A 20709-nucleotide genomic window follows, 5' to 3' on the forward strand; every position below is an offset into this window, starting at 1 on the left:
GAAACACGAAGTTTCCTTTCAGTTGCCAAATCCACTCCATACATATATATGGGGAGGTACAAGCTCCAACTCGGTTTTACAGTGAAAACGGCAGGCACTTCAAACCGGCACTAGGAAACAGACTGAGAAACCAGAGTAAGTGTTTCTCCTGCAACCGTTCCCTTTGTGCTGGATGAACGAACGTCTCTCCACATGCTCAGTTCTGAGCTATAAGTGTGTGTGAAAGCCGTCCTTCACCTAGTTTGAAGGGAACACAAAGTTTCTTTTCAGTTGCCATCTCCACTCCATACATATATATGGGGAGGTACAAGCTCCAAATCGGTTTTACAGTGAAAACGGCAGGCACTTCAAACCGGCACTAGGAAACAGACTGAGAAGCCAGAGTAAGTGTTTCTCCTGCAACCCTTTCCCTTTGTGCTGGATGAACGAACGTCTCTCCACATGCACAGTTCTGAGAGATAAGTGTGTGTGAAAGCCGTCCTTCACCTAGCTTGAAGGGAACACGAAGTTTCTTTTCAGTGGCCAACTCCACTCCATACATATATATGGGGAGGTACAAGCTCCAACTCGGTTTTACAGTGAAAACGGCAGGCACTTCAAACCGGCACTAGGAAAAAGACTGAGAAACCAGAGTATGTGTTTTCCTGCAACCCGTTCCCTTTGTGCTGGATGAACGAACATCTCTCCACATGCTCAGTTCTGAGAGATAAGTGTGTGTGAAAGCCGTCCTTCACCTAGCTTGAAGGGAACACAAAGTTTCTATTAAGTGGCAAAGTCCATTCCATACATATATATGGGGAGGTACAAGCTCCAACTCGGTTTTACAGTGAAAACGGCAGGCACTTCAAACCGGCACTAGGAAACAGACTGAGAAACCAGAGTAAGTGTTTCTCCTGCAACCCGTTCCCTTTGTGCTGGATGAACGAACGTCTCTCCACATGCTCAGTTCTGAGAGATAAGTGTGTGTCAAAGCCATCCTTCACCTAGTTTGAAGGGAACACAAAGTTTCTTTTCAGTGGCAAACTCCATTTCATACATATATATGGGGAGGTACAAGCTCCAACTCGGTTTTACAGTGAAAACAGCAGGCATTTCAAACCGGCACTAGGAAACAGACTGAGAAACCAGAGTAAGTGTTTCTCCTGCAACCCGTTCCCTTTGTGCTGGATGAACGAACGTCTCTCCACATGCTCAGTTCTGATAGATAAGTGTGTGTGAAAGCCGTCCTTTACCTAGCTTGAAGGGAACACGAAGTTTCTCTTCAGTTGCCAACTCCACTCCATACATATATATGGGGAGGTACAAGCTCCAACTCGGTTTTACAGTGAAAACGGCAGGCACTTCAAACCGGCACTAGGAAACAGACTGAGAAACCAGAGTAAGTGTTTCTCCTGCAACCCGTTCCCTTTGTGCTGGATGAACGAACGTCTCTCCACATGCTCAGTTCTGAGAGATAAGTGTGTGTGAAAGCCGTCCTTCACCTAGCTTGAAGGAACACGAAGTTTCTCTTCAGTTGCCAAATCCACTCCATACATATATATGGGGAGGTACAAGCTCCAACTCGGTTTTACAGTGAAAACGGCAGGCACTTCAAACCGGCACTAGGAAACAGACTGAGAAACCAGAGTAAGTGTTTCTCCTGCAACCCGTTCCCTTTGTGCTGGATGAACGAACGTCTCTCAACTTGCTCAGTTCTGAGAGATAATTGTGTGTGAAAGCCGTCCTTCAACTAGCTTGAAGGAAACACGAAGTTTCCTTTCATTTGCCAACTCCACTCCATACATATATATGGGGCGGTACAAGCTCCAACTCGGTTTTACAGTGAAAAAGGCAGGCACTTCATACCGGCACTAGGAAACAGACTGAGAAACCAGAGTAAGTGTTTCTCCTGCAACCCGTTCCCTTTGTGCTGGATGAACGAACGTCTCTCCACATGCTCAGTTCTGAGAGATAAGTGTGTGTGAAATCCGTCCTTCACCTAGCTTAAAGGAAACACGAAGTTTCCATTCAGTTGCCAACTCCACTCCATACATATATATGGCGAGGTACAAGCTCCAACTCGGTTTTACAGTGAAAATGGCAGGCACTTCAAACCGGCACTAGGAAACAGACTGAGAAACCAGAGTATGTGTTTCTCCTGCAACCCGTTCCCTTTGTGGTGGATGAACTAACGTCTCACCACATGCTCAGTTCTGAGAGATAAGTGTGTGTGAAAGCCGTAATTCACCTAGATTGAAGGAAACACGAAGTTTCCTTTCAGTTGCCAACTCCACACCATACATATATATGGGGAGGTACAAGCTCCAACTCGGTTTTACAGTGAAAACGGCATGCACTTCAAACCGGCACTAGGAAACAGACTGAGAAACCAGAGTAAGTGTTTCTCCTGCAAACCGTTCCCTTTGTGCTGGATGAACGAACGTCTCTCCACATGCTCAGTTCTGAGTGATAAGTGTGTGTGAAAGTAGTCCTTCTCCTAGCTTGAAGGGAACACAAAGTTTCTTTTCAGTGGTCAACTCCACTCCATACATATATATGGGGTGGTACAAGCTCCAACTCGGTTTTACAGTGAAAACGGAAGGCACTTCAAACCGGCACTAGGAAAAAGACTGAGAAACCAGAGTATGTGTTTTCCTGCAACCCGTTCCCTTTGTGCTGGAAGAACGAACATCTCTCCACATGCTCAGTTCTGAGAGATAAGTGTGTGTGAAAGCCGACCTTCACCTAGCTTGAAGGGAACACGAAGTTTCTCTTCAGTTGCCAACTCCACTACATACATATATATGGGGAGGTACAAGTTCCAACTCGGTTTTACAGTGAAAACCGCAGGCACTTCAAACCGGCACTAGGAAATAGACTGAGAAACCAGAGTAAGTGTTTCCCCTGCAACCCGTTTCTTTGTGCTGGATGAACAATCGTCTCTCCACATGCTCATTTCTGAGAGATAAGTGTGTGTGAAAGCCGTCCTTCACCTAGCTTCAAGGGAAAACAAAGTTTCTTTTCAGTTGCCAGCTACACTCCATACATATATATGTGGAGGTACAAGCTCCAACTCGGTTTTACAGTGAAAACGGCAGGCACTTCAAACCGGCACTAGGAAACAGACTGAGAAACCAGAGTAAGTGTTTCTCCTGCAACACGTTCCCTTTGTGCTGGATGAACGAACGTCTCTCCACAAGCTCAGTTCTGAGTGATAAGAGTGTGTGAAAGCAGTCCTTCACCTAGCTTGAAGGGAACACAAAGTTTCTTTTCAGTGGCCAACTCCACTCCATACAAATAAATGGGGAAGTACAAGCTCCAACTCGGTTTTACAGTGAAAACGGCAGGCACTTCAAACCGGCACTAGGAAACAGACTGAGAAACCAGAGTAAGTGTTTCTCCTGCAACCCGTACCCTTTGTGCTGGATGAACGATAGTCTCTCCACATGCTCAGTTCTGAGAGATAAGTGTGTGTGAAAGCCGTCCTTCACCTAGCTTGAAGGGAACACGAAGTTTCTCTTCAGTTGCCAACTCCACTACATACATATATATGGGGAGGTACAAGCTCCAACTCGGTTTTAAAGTGAAAACCGCAGGCACTTCAAACCTGCACTAGGAAACAGACTGAGAAACCAGAGTAAGTGTTTCCCCTGCAACCCGTTCCCTTTGTGCTGGATGAACAATCGTCTCTCCACATGCTCATTTCTGAGAGATAAGTGTGTGTGAAAGCCGTCCTTCACCTAGCTTCAAGGGAAAACAAAGTTTCTTTTCAGTTGCCAGCTCCACTCCATACATATATATGGGGAGGTAAAAGCACCAACTCGGTTTTACAGTGAAAACGGCAGGCACTTCAAACCGGCACTAGGAAACAGACTGAGAAACCAGAGTAAGTGTTTCTCCTGCAACCCGTTCCCTTTGTGCTGGATGAACGAACGTCTCTCCACATGCTCAGTTCTGAGAGATAAGTGTGTGTGAAAGCCGTCCTTCACCTAGCTTGAAGGGAACACGAAGTTTCTCTTCAGTGGCCAACCCAACTCCATACATATATATGGGGAGGTACAAGCTCGAACTCGGTTTTACAGTGAAAAGGGCAGGCACTTCAAACCGGCACTAGGAAACAGACTGAGAACCCAGAGTAAGTGTTTCTCCTGCAACCCGTTCAATTTGTGCTGGATGAACGAACGTCTCTCCACATGCTCAGTTCTGAGAGATAAGTGTGTGTGAAAGCCGTCCTTCACCTAGCTTGAAGGGAACACAAAGTTTCTTTTCAGTTGCCAACTCCACTCCATACATATATATGGGGAGGTACCAGTTCCAACTCGGTTTTACAGTGAAAACGGCAGGCACTTCAAATCGGAATTAGGAAACAGACTGAGAAACCAGAGAAAGTGTTTCTCCTGCAACCCGTTCCCTTTGTGCTGGATGAACGAAAGTCTCTCCACATGCTCAGTTCTGAGAGATAAGTGTGTGTGAAAGCCGTCCTTCACCTAGCTTGAAGGGAACACAAAGTTTCTTTTCAGTTGCCAACTCCACTCCATACATATATATGGGGAGGTACAAGGTCCAACTCGGTTTTAAAGTGAAAACCGCAGGCACTTCAAACCGGCACTAGGAAACAGACTGAGAAACCAGAGTAAGTGTTTCCCCTGCAACCCGTTCCCTTTGTGCTGGATGAACAATCGTCTCTCCACATGCTCATTTCTGAGAGATAAGTGTGTGTGAAAGCCTTCCTTCACCTAGCTTCAAGGGAAAACAAAGTTTCTTTTCAGTTGCCAGCTACACTCCATACATATATATGGGGAGGTACAAGCTCCAACTCGGTTTTACAGTGAAAACTGCAGGCACATCAAACCGGCACTAGGAAACAGACTGAGAAACCAGAGTAACTGTTTCTCCTGCAACCCGTTCCCTTTGTGCTGGATGAACGAACGTCTCTCCACATGCTCAGTTCTGAGAGATAAGTGTGTGTGAAAGCCGTCCTTCACCTAGCTTGAAGGAAACACGAAGTTTCCTTTCAGTTGCCAACTCCACTCCATACATATATATGGCGAGGTACAAGCTCCAACTCGGTTTTACAGTGAAAACGGCAGGCACTTCAAACCGGCACTAGGAAACAGACTGAGAAACCAGAGTAAGTGTTTCTCCTGCAAACCGTTCCCTTTGTGCTGGATGAACGAACGTCTCTCCACATGCTCAGTTCTGAGTGTTAAGTGTGTGTGAAAGCAGTCCTTCTCCTAGCTTGAAGGGAACACAAAGTTTCTTTTCAGTGGCCAACTCCACTCCATACATATATATGGGGAGGTATAAGCTCCAACTCGGTTTTACAGTGAAAACGGCAGGCACTTCAAACCGGCACTAGGAAAAAGACTGAGAAACCAGAGTATGTGTTTTCCTGCAACCCGTTCCCTTTGTACTGGAAGAACGAACATCTCTCCACATGCTCAGATCTGAGAGATAAGTGTGTGTGAAAGCCGTCCTTCACATATCTTGAAGGAAACACAAAGTTTCTATTAAGTGGCAAAGTCCTTTCCATACATATATATGGGGAGGTACAAGTTCCAACTCGGTTTTACAGTGAAAACGGCAGGCACTTCAAACCGGCACTAGGAAACAGACTGAGAAACCAGAGTAAGTGTTTCTCCTGCAACCCGTTCCCTTTGTGTTGGATGAACGAACGTCCCTCCACATGCTCAGTTCTGAGAGATAAGTGTGTGTGAAAGCCGTCCTTCACCTAGCTTCAAGGGAAAACAAAGTTTCTTTTCAGTTGCCAGCTCCACTCCATACATATATATGGGGAGGTACAAGCTCCAACTCGGTTTTACAATGAAAACGGCAGGCACTTCAAACAGGCACTAGGAAACAGACTGAGAAACCAGAGTAAGTGTTTCTCCTGCAACCCGTTCCCTTTGTGCTGGATGAACGAACGTCTCTCCACATGCTCAGTTCTGAGCGATAAGTGTGTGTGAAAGCCGTCCTTCACCTAGTTTGAAGGGAACACAAAGTTTCTTTTCAGTTGCCAACTCCACTCCATACATATATAAGGGGAGGTACAAACTCCAACTCGGTTTTACAGTGAAAACGTCAGGCACTTCAAACCGGCACTAGGAAACAGACTGAGAAACCAGAGTAAGTGTTTCTCCTGCAACCCGTTCCCTTTGTGCTGGATGAACGAACGTCTCTCCACATGCTCAGTTCTGAGAGATAATTGTGTGTGAAAGCCGTCCTTCACCTAGCTTGAAGGGAACACAAAAATTTCTTTTCAGTAGCCAAATCCACTCCATACATACATATGGGGAGGTACAAGCTCCACCTCGGGTTTACACTGAAAACGGCAGGCACTTCAAACCGGCACTAGGAAACAGACTGAGAAAAAAGAGTAAGTGTTTCTCCTGCAACCCGTTCCCTTTGTGCTGGATGAACGAACGTCTCTCCACATGCTCAGTTCTGAGAGATAAGTGTGTGTGAAAGCCGCCCTTCACCTAGCTTGAAGGGAACACAAAGTTTCTTTTCAGTAGCCAAATCCACTCCATACATATATATGGGGAGGTACAAGCTCCAACTCGGTTTTACAGTGAAAACGGCAGGCACTTCAAACCGGCACTAGGAAACAGACTGAGAATCCAGAGTAAGTGTTTCTCCTGCAACCCGTTCCCATTGTGCTGAATGAACGAAAGTCTCTCCACATGCTCAGTTCTGAGAGATAAGTGTGTGTGAATCCGTCATTCACCTAGCTTGAAGGGAACACAAAGTTTCTTTTCAGTTGCCAACTCCACTCCATACATATATATGGGGAGGTACAAGTTCCAACTCGGTATTACAGTGAAAACGGCAGGCACTTGAAACCGGCACTAGGAAACACCCTGAGAAACCAGAGTAATTGTTTCTCCTGCAAACCTTTCCCTTTGTGCTGGATGAACGAACGTCTCTCCACATGCTCAGTTCTGAGAGATAAGTGGGTGTAAAAGCCGTCCTTCACCTAGCTTGAATGGAACACGAAATTTCTCTTCAGTTGCCAACTCCACTCCATACATATATATGGGGGGGTACAAGCTCCAACTCGGTTTTACAGTGAAAACGGCAGGCACTTCAAACCGGCACTAGGAAACAGACTGAGAAACCAGAGTAAGTGTTTCTCCTGCAACCCGTTCCCTTTGTGCTGGATGAACGAAAGTCTCTCCACATGCTCAGTTCTGAGAGATAAGTGTGTGTGAATCCGTCCTTCACCTAGCTTGAAGGGAACACGAAGTTTCTCTTCAGTTGCCAACCCCACTCCATACATATATAAGGGGAGGTACAAGCTCGAACTCGATTTTACAGTGAAAAGGGCAGGCACTTAAAACCGGCACTAGGAAACAGACTGAGAACCCAGAGTAAGTGTTTCTCCTGCAACCCTTTCAATTTGTGCTGGATGAACGAACGTCTCTCCACATGCTCAGTTCTGAGAGATAAGTGTGTGTGAAAGCCGTCCTTCACCTAGCTTGAAGGGAACACAAAGTTTCTTTTCAGTTGCCAACTCCACTCCATACATATATATGGGGAGGTACAATTTCCAACTCGGTTTTACAGTGAAAACCGCAGGCACTTCAAACCTGCACTAGGAAACAGACTGAGAAACCAGAGTAAGTGTTTCAACTGCAACCCGTTCCCTTTGTGCTGGATGAACAATCGTCTCTCCACATGCTCATTTCTGAGAGATAAGTGTGTGTGAAAGCCGTCCTTCACCTAGCTTGAAGGGAACACGAAGTTTCTCTTCAGTTGCCAACTCCACTACATACATATATATGGGGAGGTACAAGCTCCAACTCGGTTTTAAAGTGAAAACCGCAGGCACTTCAAACCTGCACTAGGAAACAGACTGAGAAACCAGAGTAAGTGTTTCCCCTGCAACCCGTTCCCTTTGTGCTGGATGAACAATCGTCTCCCCACATGCTCATTTCTGAGAGATAAGTGTGTGTGAAAGCCGTCCTTCACCTAGCTTCAAGGGAAAACAAAGTTTCTTTTCAGTTGCCAGCTACACTCCATACATATATATGGGGAGGTACAAGCTCCAACTCGGTTTTACAGTGAAAACGGCAGGCACTTCAAACCGGCATTAGGAAACAGACTGAGAAACCAGAGTAATTGTTTCTCCTGCAACCCGTTCCCTTTGTGCTGGATGAACGATAGTCTCTCCACATGCTCAGTTCTGAGAGATAAGTGTGTGTGAAAGCCGTCCTTCACCTAGCTTGAAGGGAACACGAAGTTTCTCTTCAGTTGCCAACTCCACTACATACATATATATGGGGAGGTACAAGCCCCAACTCGGTTTTAAAGTGAAAACCGCAGGCACTTCAAACCTGCACTAGGAAACAGACTGAGAAACCAGAGTAAGTGTTTCCCCTGCAACCCGTTCCCTTTTTGCTGGATGAACAATCGTCTCTCCACATGCTCATTTCTGAGAGATAAGTGTGTGTGAAAGCCGTCCTTCACCTAGCTTCAAGGGAAAACAAAGTTTCTTTTCAGTTGCCAGCTCCACTCCATACATATATATGGGGAGGTAAAAGCACCAACTCGGTTTTACAGTGAAAACGGCAGGCACTTCAAACCGGCACTAGGAAACAGACTGAGAAACCAGAGTAAGTGTTTCTCCTGCAACCCGTTCCCTTTGTGCTGGATGAACGAACGTCTCTCCACATGCTCAGTTCTGAGAGATAAGTGTGTGTGAAAGCCGTCCTTCACCTAGCTTGAAGGGAACAAGAAGTTTCTCTTCAGTGGCCAACCCAACTCCATACATATATATGGGGAGGTACAAGCTCGAACACGGTTTTACAGTGAAAAGGGCAGGCACTTCAAACCGGCACTAGGAAACAGACTGAGAACCCAGAGTAAGTGTTTCTCCTGCAACCCGTTCAATTTGTGCTGGATGAACGAACGTCTCTCCACATGCTCAGTTCTGAGAGATAAGTGTGTGTGAAAGCCGTCCTTCACCTAGCTTAAGGGAACACAAAGTTTCTTTTCAGTTGCCAACTCCACTCCATACATATATATGGGGAGGTACCAGTTCCAACTCGGTTTTACAGTGAAAACGGCAGGCACTTCAAATCGGCATTAGGAAACAGACTGAGAAACCAGAGAAAGTGTTTCTCCTGCAACCCGTTCCCTTTGTGCTGGATGAACGAAAGTCTCTCCACATGCTCAGTTCTGAGAGATAAGTGTGTGTGAAAGCCGTCCTTCACCTAGCTTGAAGGGAACACAAAGTTTCTTTTCAGTTGCCAACTCCACTCCATACATATATATGGGGAGGTACAAGGTCCAACTCGGTTTTAAAGTGAAAACCGCAGGCACTTCAAACCGGCACTAGGAAACAGACTGAGAAACCAGAGTAAGTGTTTCCCCTGCAACCCGTTCCCTTTGTGCTGGATGAACAATCGTCTCTCCACATGCTCATTTCTGAGAGATAAGTGTGTGTGAAAGCCTTCCTTCACCTAGCTTCAAGGGAAAACAAAGTTTCTTTTCAGTTGCCAGCTACACTCCATACATATATATGGGGAGGTACAAGCTCCAACTCGGTTTTACAGTGAAAACTGCAGGCACATCAAACCGGCACTAGGAAACAGACTGAGAAACCAGAGTAACTGTTTCTCCTGCAACCCGTTCCCTTTGTGCTGGATGAACGAACGTCTCTCCACATGCTCAGTTCTGAGAGATAAGTGTGTGTGAAAGCCGTCCTTCACCTAGCTTGAAGGGAAAACAAAGTTTCCTTTCAGTTGCCAACTCCACTCCATACATATATATGGCGAGGTACAAGCTCCAACTCGGTTTTACAGTGAAAACGGCAGGCACTTCAAACCGGCACTAGGATACAGACTGAGAAACCAGAGTAAGTGTTTCTCCTGCAAACCGTTCCCTTTGTGCTGGATGAACGAACGTCTCTCCACATGCTCAGTTCTGAGTGTTAAGTGTGTGTGAAAGCAGTCCTTCTCCTAGCTTGAAGGGAACACAAAGTTTCTTTTCAGTGGCCAACTCCACTCCATACATATATATGGGGAGGTATAAGCTCCAACTCGGTTTTACAGTGAAAACGGCAGGCACTTCAAACCGGCACTAGGAAAAAGACTGAGAAACCAGAGTATGTGTTTTCCTGCAACCCGTTCCCTTTGTGCTGGAAGAATGAACATCTCTCCACATGCTCAGATCTGAGAGATAAGTGTGTGTGAAAGCCGTCCTTCACATATCTTGAAGGAAACACAAAGTTTCTATTAAGTGGCAAAGTCCTTTCCATACATATATATGGGGAGGTACAAGTTCCAACTCGGTTTTACAGTGAAAACGGCAGGCACTTCAAACCGGCACTAGGAAACAGACTGAGAAACCAGAGTAAGTGTTTCTCCTGCAAACCGTTCCCTTTGTGCTGGATGAACGAACGTCCCTCCACATGCTCAGTTCTGAGAGATAAGTGTGTGTGAAAGCCGTCCTTCACCTAGCTTCAAGGGAAAACAAAGTTTCTTTTCAGTTGCCAGCTCCACTCCATACATATATATGGGGAGGTACAAGCTCCAACTCGGTTTTACAATGAAAACGGCAGGCACTTCAAACCGGCACTAGGAAACAGACTGAGAAACCAGAGTAAGTGTTTCTCCTGCAACCCGTTCCCTTTGTGCTGGATGAACGAACGTCTCTCCACATGCTCAGTTCTGAGCGATAAGTGTGTGTGAAAGCCGTCCTTCACCTAGTTTGAAGGGAACACAAAGTTTCTTTTCAGTTGCCAACTCCACTCCATACATATATAAGGGGAGGTACAAACTCCAACTCGGTTTTACAGTGAAAACGTCAGGCACTTCAAACCGGCACTAGGAAACAGACTGAGAACCCAGAGTAAGTGTTTCTCCTGCAACCCGTTCCCTTTGTGCTGGATGAACGAACGTCTCTCCACATGCTCAGTTCTGAGAGATAATTGTGTGTGAAAGCCGTCCTTCACCTAGCTTGAAGGGAACACAAAAATTTCTTTTCAGTAGCCAAATCCACTCCATACATACATATGGGGAGGTACAAGCTCCACCTCGGTTTTACACTGAAAACGGCAGGCACTTCAAACCGGCACTAGGAAACAGACTGAGAAAAAAGAGTAAGTGTTTCTCCTGCAACCCGTTCCCTTTGTGCTGGATGAACGAACGTCTCTCCACATGCTCAGTTCTCAGAGATAAGTGTGTGTGAAAGCCGTCCTTCACCTAGCTTGAAGGGAACACAAAGTTTCTTTTCAGTAGCCAAATCCACTCCATACATATATATGGGGAGGTACAAGCTCCAACTCGGTTTTACAGTGAAAACGGCAGGCACTTCAAACCGGCACTAGGAAACAGACTGAGAATCCAGAGTAAGTGTTTCTCCTGCAACCCGTTCCCTTTGTGCTGAATGAACGAAAGTCTCTCCACATGCTCAGTTCTGAGAGATAAGTGTGTGTGAATCCGTCATTCACCTAGCTTGAAGGGAACACAAAGTTTCTTTTCAGTTGCCAACTCCACTCCATACATATATATGGGGAGGTACAAGTTCCAACTCGGTATTACAGTGAAAACGGCAGGCACTTGAAACCGGCACTAGGAAACACCCTGAGAAACCAGAGTAAGTGTTTCTCCTGCAAACCTTTCCCTTTGTGCTGGATGAACGAACGTCTCTCCACATGCTCAGTTCTGAGAGATAAGTGGGTGTAAAAGCCGTCCTTCACCTAGCTTGAATGGAACACGAAATTTCTCTTCAGTTGCCAACTCCACTCCATACATATATATGGGGTGGTACAAGCTCCAACTCGGTTTTACAGTGAAAACGGCAGGCACTTCAAACCGGCACTAGGAAACAGACTGAGAAACCAGAGTAAGTGTTTCTCCTGCAACCCGTTCCCTTTGTGCTGGATGAACGAAAGTCTCTCCACATGCTCAGTTCTGAGAGATAAGTGTGTGTGAATCCGTCCTTCACCTAGCTTGAAGGGAACACAAAGTTTCTTTTCAGTTGCCAACTCCACTCCATACATATATATGGGGAGGTACAAGTTCCAACTCGGTATTACAGTGAAAACGGCAGGCACTTCAAACCGGCACTAGGAAACACCCTGAGAAACCAGAGTAAGTGTTTCTCCTGCAAACCTTTCCCTTTGTGCTGGATGAATGAACGTCCCTCCACATGCTCAGTTCTGAGAGATAAGTGGGTGTGAAAGCCGTCCTTCACCTAGCTTGAATGGAACACGAAATTTCTCTTCAGTTGCCAACTCCACTCCATACATATATATGGGGAGGTACAAGCTCCAACTCGGTTTTACAGTGAAAACGGCAGGCACTTCAAACCGGCACTAGGAAACAGACTGAGAAACCAGAGTAAGTGTTTCTCCTGCAACCCTTTCCCTTTGTGCTGGATGAACGAAAGTCTCTCCACATGCTCAGTTCTGAGAGATAAGTGTGTGTGAATCCGTCCTTCACCTAGCTTGAAGGGAACACAAAGTTTCTTTTCAGTTGCCAACTCCACTCCATACATATATATGGGGAGGTACAAGTTCCAACTCGGTATTACAGTGAAAACGGCAGGCACTTCAAACCGGCACTAGGAAACACCCTGAGAAACCAGAGTAAGTGTTTCTCCTGCAAACCTTTCCCTTTGTGCTGGATGAACGAACGTCTCTCCACATGCTCAGTTCTGAGACATAAGTGGGTGTGAAAGCCGTTCTTCACCTAGCTTGAATGGAACACGAAATTTCTCTTCAGTTGCCAGCTCCACTCCATACATATATATGGGGAGGTACAAGCTCCAACTCGGTTTTACAGTGAAAACGGCAGGCACTTCATACCGGCACTAGGAAACAGACTGAGAAACCAGAGTAAGTGTTTCTCCTGCAACCCGTTCCCTTTGTGCTGGATGAACGAAAGTCTCTCCACATGCTCAGTTCTGAGATATAAGTGTGTGTGAATCCGTCCTTCACCTAGCTTGAAGGGAACACAAAGTTTCTATTCAGTTGCCAACTCCACTCCATACATATATATGGGGAGGTACAAGTTCCAACTCGGTATTACAGTGAAAACGGCAGGCACTTCAAACCGGCCCTAGGAAACACCCTGAGAAACCAGAGTAAGTGTTTCTCCTGCAAACCTTTCCCTTTGTGCTGGATGAACGAACGTCTCTCCACATGCTCAGTTCTGAGAGATAAGTGGGTGTGAAAGCCGTCCTTTACCTAGCTTGAATGGAACACGAAATTTCTCTTCAGTTGCCAACTCCACTCCATACATATATATGGGGAGGTACAAGCTCCAACTCGGTTTTACAGTGAAAACGGCAGGCACTTCAAACCGGCACTAGGAAACAGACTGAGAAACCAGAGTATGTGTTTCTCCTGCAACCCGTTCCCTTTGTGCTGGATGAACGAACGTCTCTCCACATGCTCAGTTCTGAGCGATAAGTGTGTGTGAAAGCCGTCCTTCACCTAGTTTGAAGGGAACACAAAGTTTCTTTTCAGTTGCCAACTCCACTCCATACATATATATGGGGAGGTACAAGCTCCAAATCGGTTTTACAGTGAAAACGGCAGGCACTTCAAACCGGCACTAGGAAACAGACTGAGAAGCCAGAGTAAGTGTTTCTCCTGCAACCCTTTCCCTTTGTGTTGGATGAACGAACGTCTCTCCACATGCACAGTTCTGAGAGATAAGTGTGTGTGAAAGCCGTCCTTCACCTAGCTTGAAGGGAACACGAAGTTTCTTTTCAGTGGCCAACTCCACTCCATACATATATATGGGGAGGTAGAAGCTCCAACTCGGTTTTACAGTGAAAACGGCAGGCACTTCAAACCGGCACTAGGAAAAAGACTGAGAAACCAGAGTATGTGTTTTCCTGCAACCCGTTCCCTTTGTGCTGGATGAACGAACATCTCTCCACATGCTCAGTTCTGAGAGATAAGTGTGTGTGAAAGCCGTCCTTCACCTAGCTTGAAGGGAACACAAAGTTTCTATTAAGTGGCAAAGTCCATTCCATACATATATATGGGGAGGTACAAGCTCCAACTCGGTTTTACAGTGAAAACGGCAGGCACTTCAAACCGGCACTAGGAAACAGACTGAGAAACCAGAGTAAGTGTTTCTCCTGCAACCCGTTCCCTTTGTGCTGGATGAACGAACGTCTCTCCACATGCTCAGTTCTGAGAGATAAGTGTGTGTCAAAGCCTTCCTTCACCTAGTTTGAAGGGAACACAAAGTTTCTTTTCAGTGGCAAACTCCATTTCATACATATATATGGGGAGGTACAAGCTCCAACTCGGTTTTACAGTGAAAACAGCAGGCATTTCAAACCGGCACTTGGAAACAGACTGAGAAACCAGAGTAAGTGTTTCTCCTGCAACCCGTTCCCTTTGTGCTGGATGAACGAACGTCTCTCCACATGCTCAGTTCTGAGAGATAAGTGTGTGTGAAAACCGTGCTTCACCTAGCTTGAAGGAAACACGAAGTTTCCTTTCAGTTGCCAAATCCACTCCATACATATATATGGCGAGGTACAAGCTCCAACTCGGTTTTACAGTGAAAATGGCAGGCACTTCAAACCGGCACTAGGAAACAGACTGAGAAACCAGAGTATGTGTTTCTCCTGCAACCCGTTCCCTTTGTGCTGGATGAACGAACGTCTCACCACATGCTCAGTTCTGAGAGATAAGTGTGTGTGAAAGCCGTAATTCACCTAGATTGAAGGAAACACGAAGTTTCCTTTCAGTTGCCAACTCCACACCATACATATATATGGGGAGGTACAAGCTCCAACTCTTTTTTACAGTGAAAACGGCATGCACTTCAAACCGGCACTAGGAAAAAAACTGAGAAACCAGAGTAAGTGTTTCTCCTGCAAACCGTTCCCTTTGTGCTGGATGAACGAACGTCTCTCCACATGCTCAGTTCTGAGTGATAAGTGTGTGTGAAAGTAGTCCTTCTCCTAGCTTGAAGGGAACACAAAGTTTCTTTTCAGTGGTCAACTCCACTCCATACATATATATGGGGTGGTACAAGCTCCAACTCGGTTTTACAGTGAAAACGGAAGGCACTTCAAACCGGCACTAGGAAAAAGACTGAGAAACCAGAGTATGTGTTTTCCTGCAACCAGTTCCCTTTGTGCTGGAAGAACGAACATCTCTCCACATGCTCAGTTCTGAGAGATAAGTGTGTGTGAAAGCCTTCCTTCACCTAGCTTGAAGGGAACACAAAGTTTCTATTAAGTGGCAAAGTCCATTCCATACATATATATGGGGTGGTACAAGCTCCAACTCGGTTTTACAGTGAAAAAGGCAGGCACTTCAAACCGGCACTAGGAAACAGACTGAGAAACCAGAGTAAGTGTTTCTCCTGCAACCCGTTCCCTTTGTGCTGGATGAACGAACGTCTCTCCACTTACTCAGTTCTGAGAAATAATTGTGTGTGAAAGCCGTCCTTCACCTAGCTTGAAGGAAACACGAAGTTTCCTTTCATTTGCCAACTCCACTCCATACATATATATGGCGAGGTACAAGCTCCAACTCGGTTTTACAGTGAAAACGGCAGGCACTTCAAACCGGCACTAGGAAACAGACTGAGAAACCAGAGTATGTGTTTCTCCTGCAACCTTTTCCCTTTGTGCTGGATGAACGAACGTCTCACCACATGCTCAGTTCTGAGAGATAAGTGTGTGTGAATGCCGTCCTTCACCTAGATTGAAGGAAACACGAAGTTTCCTTTCAGTTGCCAACTCCACTCCATACATATATATGGGGAGGTACAAGCTCCAACTCGGTTTTACAGTGAAAACGGCAGGCACTTCAAACCGGCACTAGGAAACAGACTGAGAAACCAGAGTAAGTGTTTCTCCTGCAAACCGTTCCCTTTGTGCTGGAAGAACGAACATCTCTCCACATGCTCAGTTCTGAGAGATAAGTGTGTGTGAAAGCCGTCCTTCACCTAGCTTGAAGGTAACACAAAGTTTCTATTAAGTGGCAAAGTCCATTCCACACATATATATGGGGAGGTACAAGCTCCAACTCGGTTTTACAGTGAAAACGGCAGGCACTTCAAACCGGCACTAGGAAACAGACTGAGAAACCAGAGTAAGTGTTTCTCCTGCAACCAGTTCCCTTTGTGCTGGATGAACGAACGTCTCTCCACATGCTCAGTTCTGAGAGATAAGTGTGTGTGAAAGCCGTCCTTCACATAGTTTGAAGGGAACACAAAGTTTCTTTTCAGTGGCAAACTCCATTCCATACATATATATGGGCAGGTACAAGCTCCAACTCGGTTTTACAGTGAAAACGGCAGGCACTTCAAACCGGCACTAGGAAACAGACTGAGAAACCAGAGTAAGTGTTTCTCCTGCAACCCGTTCCCTTTGTGCTGGATGAACGAAAGTCTCTCCACATGCTCAGTTCTGAGAGATAAGTGTGTGTGAAAGCCGTCCTTCACCTAGCTTGAAGGGAACACGAAGTTTCTCTTCAGTTCCCAACTCCACTCCATACATATATATGGGGAGGTACAAGCTCCAACTCGGTTTTACAGTGTAAACGGCAGGCACTTCAAACCGGCACTAGGAAACAGACTGAGAAACCAGAGTAAGTGTTTCCCCTGCAACCCGTTCCCTTTGTGCTGGATGAACAATCGTCTCTCCACATGCTCAGTTCTGAGAGATAAGTGTGTGAAAGCCGTCCTTCACCTAGCTTCAAGGGAAAACAAAGTTTCTTTTCAGTTGCCAGCTCCACTCCATACATATATATGGGGAGGTACAAGCTCCAACTCGGTTTTATAGTGAAAACGGCAGGCACTTCAAACCGGCACTAGGAAACAGACTGAGAAACCAGAGTAAGTGTTTCTCCTGCAACCCGTTCCCTTTGTGCTGGATGAACGAACGTCTCTCCACATGCTAGGTTTTGAGAGATAAGTGTGTGTGAAAGCCGTCCTTCACCTAGCTTGAAGGAAACACGAAGTTTCCTTTCAGTTGCCAACTCCACTCCATACATATATATGGCGAGGTACAAGCTCCAACTCGGTTTTACAGTGAAAACGGCAGGCACTTCAAACCGGCACTAGGAAACAGACTGAGAAACCAGAGTATGTGTTTCTCCTGCAACCCGTTCCCTTTGTGCTGGATGAACGAACGTCTCACCACATGCTCAGTTCTGAGAGATAAGTGTGTGTGAATGCCGTCCTTCACCTAGATTGAAGGAAACACGAAGTTTCCTTTCAGTTGCCAACTCCAATCCATACATATATATGGGGAGGTACAAGCTCCAACTCGGTTTTACAGTGAAAACGGCAGGCACTTCAAACCGGCACTAGGAAACAGACTGAGAAACCAGAGTAAGTGTTTCTCCTGCAAACCGTTCCCTTTGTGTTGGATGAACGAACGTCTCTCCACATGCTCAGTTCTGAGTGATAAGTGTGTGTGAAAGTAGCCCTTCTCCTAGCTTGAAGGGAACACAAAGTTTCTTTTCAGTGGCCAAATCCACTCCATACATATATATGGGGTGGTACAAGCTCCAACTCGGTTTTACAGTGAAAACGGAAGGCACTTCAAACTGGCACTAGGAAAAAGACTGAGAAACCAGAGTATGTGTTTTCCTGCAACCCGTTCCCTTTGTGCTGGAAGAACGAACATCTCTCCACATGCTCAGTTCTGAGAGATAAGTGTGTGTGAAAGCCGTTCTTCACCTAGCTTGAAGGTAACACAAAGTTTCTATTAAGTGGCAAAGTCCATTCCATACATATATATGGGGAGGTACAAGCTCCAACTCGGTTTTACAGTGAAAACGGAAGGCACTTCAAACCGGCACTAGGAAACAGACTGAGAAACCAGAGTAAGTGTTTCTCCTGCAACCCGTTCCCTTTGTGCTGGATGAACGAACGTCTCTCCACATGCTCAATTCTGAGAGATAAGTGTGTGTGAAAGCCGTCCTTCACCTAGCTTGAAGGGAACACAAAGTTTCTTTTCAGTTGCCAACACCACTCCATACATATATATGGGGAGGTACAAGTTCCAACTCGGTTTTACAGTGAAAACGGCAGGCACTTCAAACCGGCATTAGGAAACAGACTGAGAAACCAGAGTAAGTGTTTCTCCTGCAACCCGTTCCCTTTGTGCTGGATGAACGAAAGTCTCTCCACATGCTCAGTTCTGAGAGATAAGTGTGTGTGAAAGCCGTCTTTCACCTAGCTTGAAGGGAACACGAAGTTCCTCTTCAGTTGCCAACTCCACTCCATACATATATATGGGGAGGTACAAGTTCCAACTCGGTATTACAGTGAAAACGGCAGGCACTTGAAACCGGCACTAGGAAACACCCTGAGAAACCAGAGTAAGTGTTTCTCCTGCAAACCTTTCCCTTTGTGCTGGATGAACGAACGTCTCTCCACATGCTCAGTTCTGAGAGATAAGTGGGTGTAAAAGCCGTCCTTCACCTAGCTTGAATGGAACACGAAATTTCTCTTCAGTTGCCAACTCCACTCCATACATATATATGGGGTGGTACAAGCTCCAACTCGGTTTTACAGTGAAAACGGCAGGCACTTCAAACCGGCACTAGGAAACAGACTGAGAAACCAGAGTAAGTGTTTCTCCTGCAACCCGTTCCCTTTGTGCTGGATGAACGAAAGTCTCTCCACATGCTCAGTTCTGAGAGATAAGTGTGTGTGAATCCGTCCTTCACCTAGCTTGAAGGGAACACAAAGTTTCTTTTCAGTTGCCAACTCCACTCCATACATATATATGGGGAGGTACAAGTTCCAACTCGGTATTACAGTGAAAACGGCAGGCACTTGAAACCGGCACTAGGAAACACCCTGAGAAACCAGAGTAATTGTTTCTCCTGCAAACCTTTCCCTTTGTGCTGGATGAACGAACGTCTCTCCACATGCTCAGTTCTGAGAGATAAGTGGGTGTAAAAGCCGTCCTTCACCTAGCTTGAATGGAACACGAAATTTCTCTTCAGTTGCCAACTCCACTCCATACATATATATGGGGTGGTACAAGCTCCAACTCGGTTTTACAGTGAAAACGGCAGGCACTTCAAACCGGCACTAGGAAACAGACTGAGAAACCAGAGTAAGTGTTTCTCCTGCAACCCGTTCCCTTTGTGCTGGATGAACGAAAGTCTCTCCACATGCTCAGTTCTGAGAGATAAGTGTGTGTGAATCCGTCCTTCACCTAGCTTGAAGGGAACACAAAGTTTCTTTTCAGTTGCCAACTCCACTCCATACATATATATGGGGAGGTACAAGTTCCAACTCGGTATTACAGTGAAAACGGCAGGCACTTCAAACCGGCACTAGGAAACACCCTGAGAAACCAGAGTAAGTGTTTCTCCTGCAAACCTTTCCCTTTGTGCTGGATGAATGAACGTCCCTCCACATGCTCAGTTCTGAGAGATAAGTGGGTGTGAAAGCCGTCCTTCACCTAGCTTGAATGGAACACGAAATTTCTCTTCAGTTGCCAACTCCACTCCATACATATATATGGGGTGGTACAAGCTCCAACTCGGTTTTACAGTGAAAACGGCAGGCACTTCAAACCGGCACTAGGAAACAGACTGAGAAACCAGAGTAAGTGTTTCTCCTGCAACCCGTTCCCTTTGTGCTGGATGAACGAAAGTCTCTCCACATGCTCAGTTCTGAGAGATAAGTGTGTGTGAATCCGTCCTTCACCTAGCTTGAAGGGAACACAAAGTTTCTTTTCAGTTGCCAACTCCACTCCATACATATATATGGGGAGGTACAAGTTCCAACTCGGTATTACAGTGAAAACGGCAGGCACTTCAAACCGGCACTAGGAAACACCCTGAGAAACCAGAGTAAGTGTTTCTCCTGCAAACCTTTCCCTTTGTGCTGGATGAATGAACGTCCCTCCACATGCTCAGTTCTGAGAGATAAGTGGGTGTGAAAGCCGTCCTTCACCTAGCTTGAATGGAACACGAAATTTCTCTTCAGTTGCCAACTCCACTCCATACATATATATGGGGAGGTACAAGCTCCAACTCGGTTTTACAGTGAAAACGGCAGGCACTTCAAACCGGCACTAGGAAACAGACTGAGAAACCAGAGTAAGTGTTTCTCCTGCAACCCTTTCCCTTTGTGCTGGATGAACGAAAGTCTCTCCACATGCTCAGTTCTGAGAGATAAGTGTGTGTGAATCCGTCCTTCACCTAGCTTGAAGGGAACACAAAGTTTCTTTTCAGTTGCCAACTCCACTCCATACATATATATGGGGAGGTACAAGTTCCAACTCGGTATTACAGTGAAAACGGCAGGCACTTCAAACCGGCACTAGGAAACACCCTGAGAAACCAGAGTAAGTGTTTCTCCTGCAAACCTTTCCCTTTGTGCTGGATGAACGAACGTCTCTCCACATGCTCAGTTCTGAGACATAAGTGGGTGTGAAAGCCGTTCTTCACCTATCTTGAATGGAACACGAAATTTCTCTTCAGTTGCCAGCTCCACTCCATACATATATATGGGGAGGTACAAGCTCCAACTCGGTTTTACAGTGAAAACGGCAGGCACTTCATACCGGCACTAGGAAACAGACTGAGAAACCAGAGTAAGTGTTTCTCCTGCAACCCGTTCCCTTTGTGCTGGATGAACGAAAGTCTCTCCACATGCTCAGTTCTGAGATATAAGTGTGTGTGAATCCGTCCTTCACCTAGCTTGAAGGGAACACAAAGTTTCTATTCAGTTGCCAACTCCACTCCATACATATATATGGGGAGGTACAAGT

The 20709-nt window shown here is 46.0% G+C and overlaps 1 protein-coding gene across 1 annotated transcript in view; it reads left to right on the plus strand.

Moving 5' to 3' along the window:
* The window catches only part of LOC140686901 (trafficking protein particle complex subunit 9-like), a 548774-nt gene that overhangs the window by 216903 nt on the left and 311162 nt on the right, over positions 1-20709 (plus strand). The gene's annotated exons all lie outside the window — the stretch shown is intronic.

The sequence above is a fragment of the Vicugna pacos genome, chromosome 18 (genome assembly GCF_048564905.1).
Source record: "Vicugna pacos chromosome 18, VicPac4, whole genome shotgun sequence".
NCBI lineage: Eukaryota > Metazoa > Chordata > Mammalia > Artiodactyla > Camelidae > Vicugna > Vicugna pacos.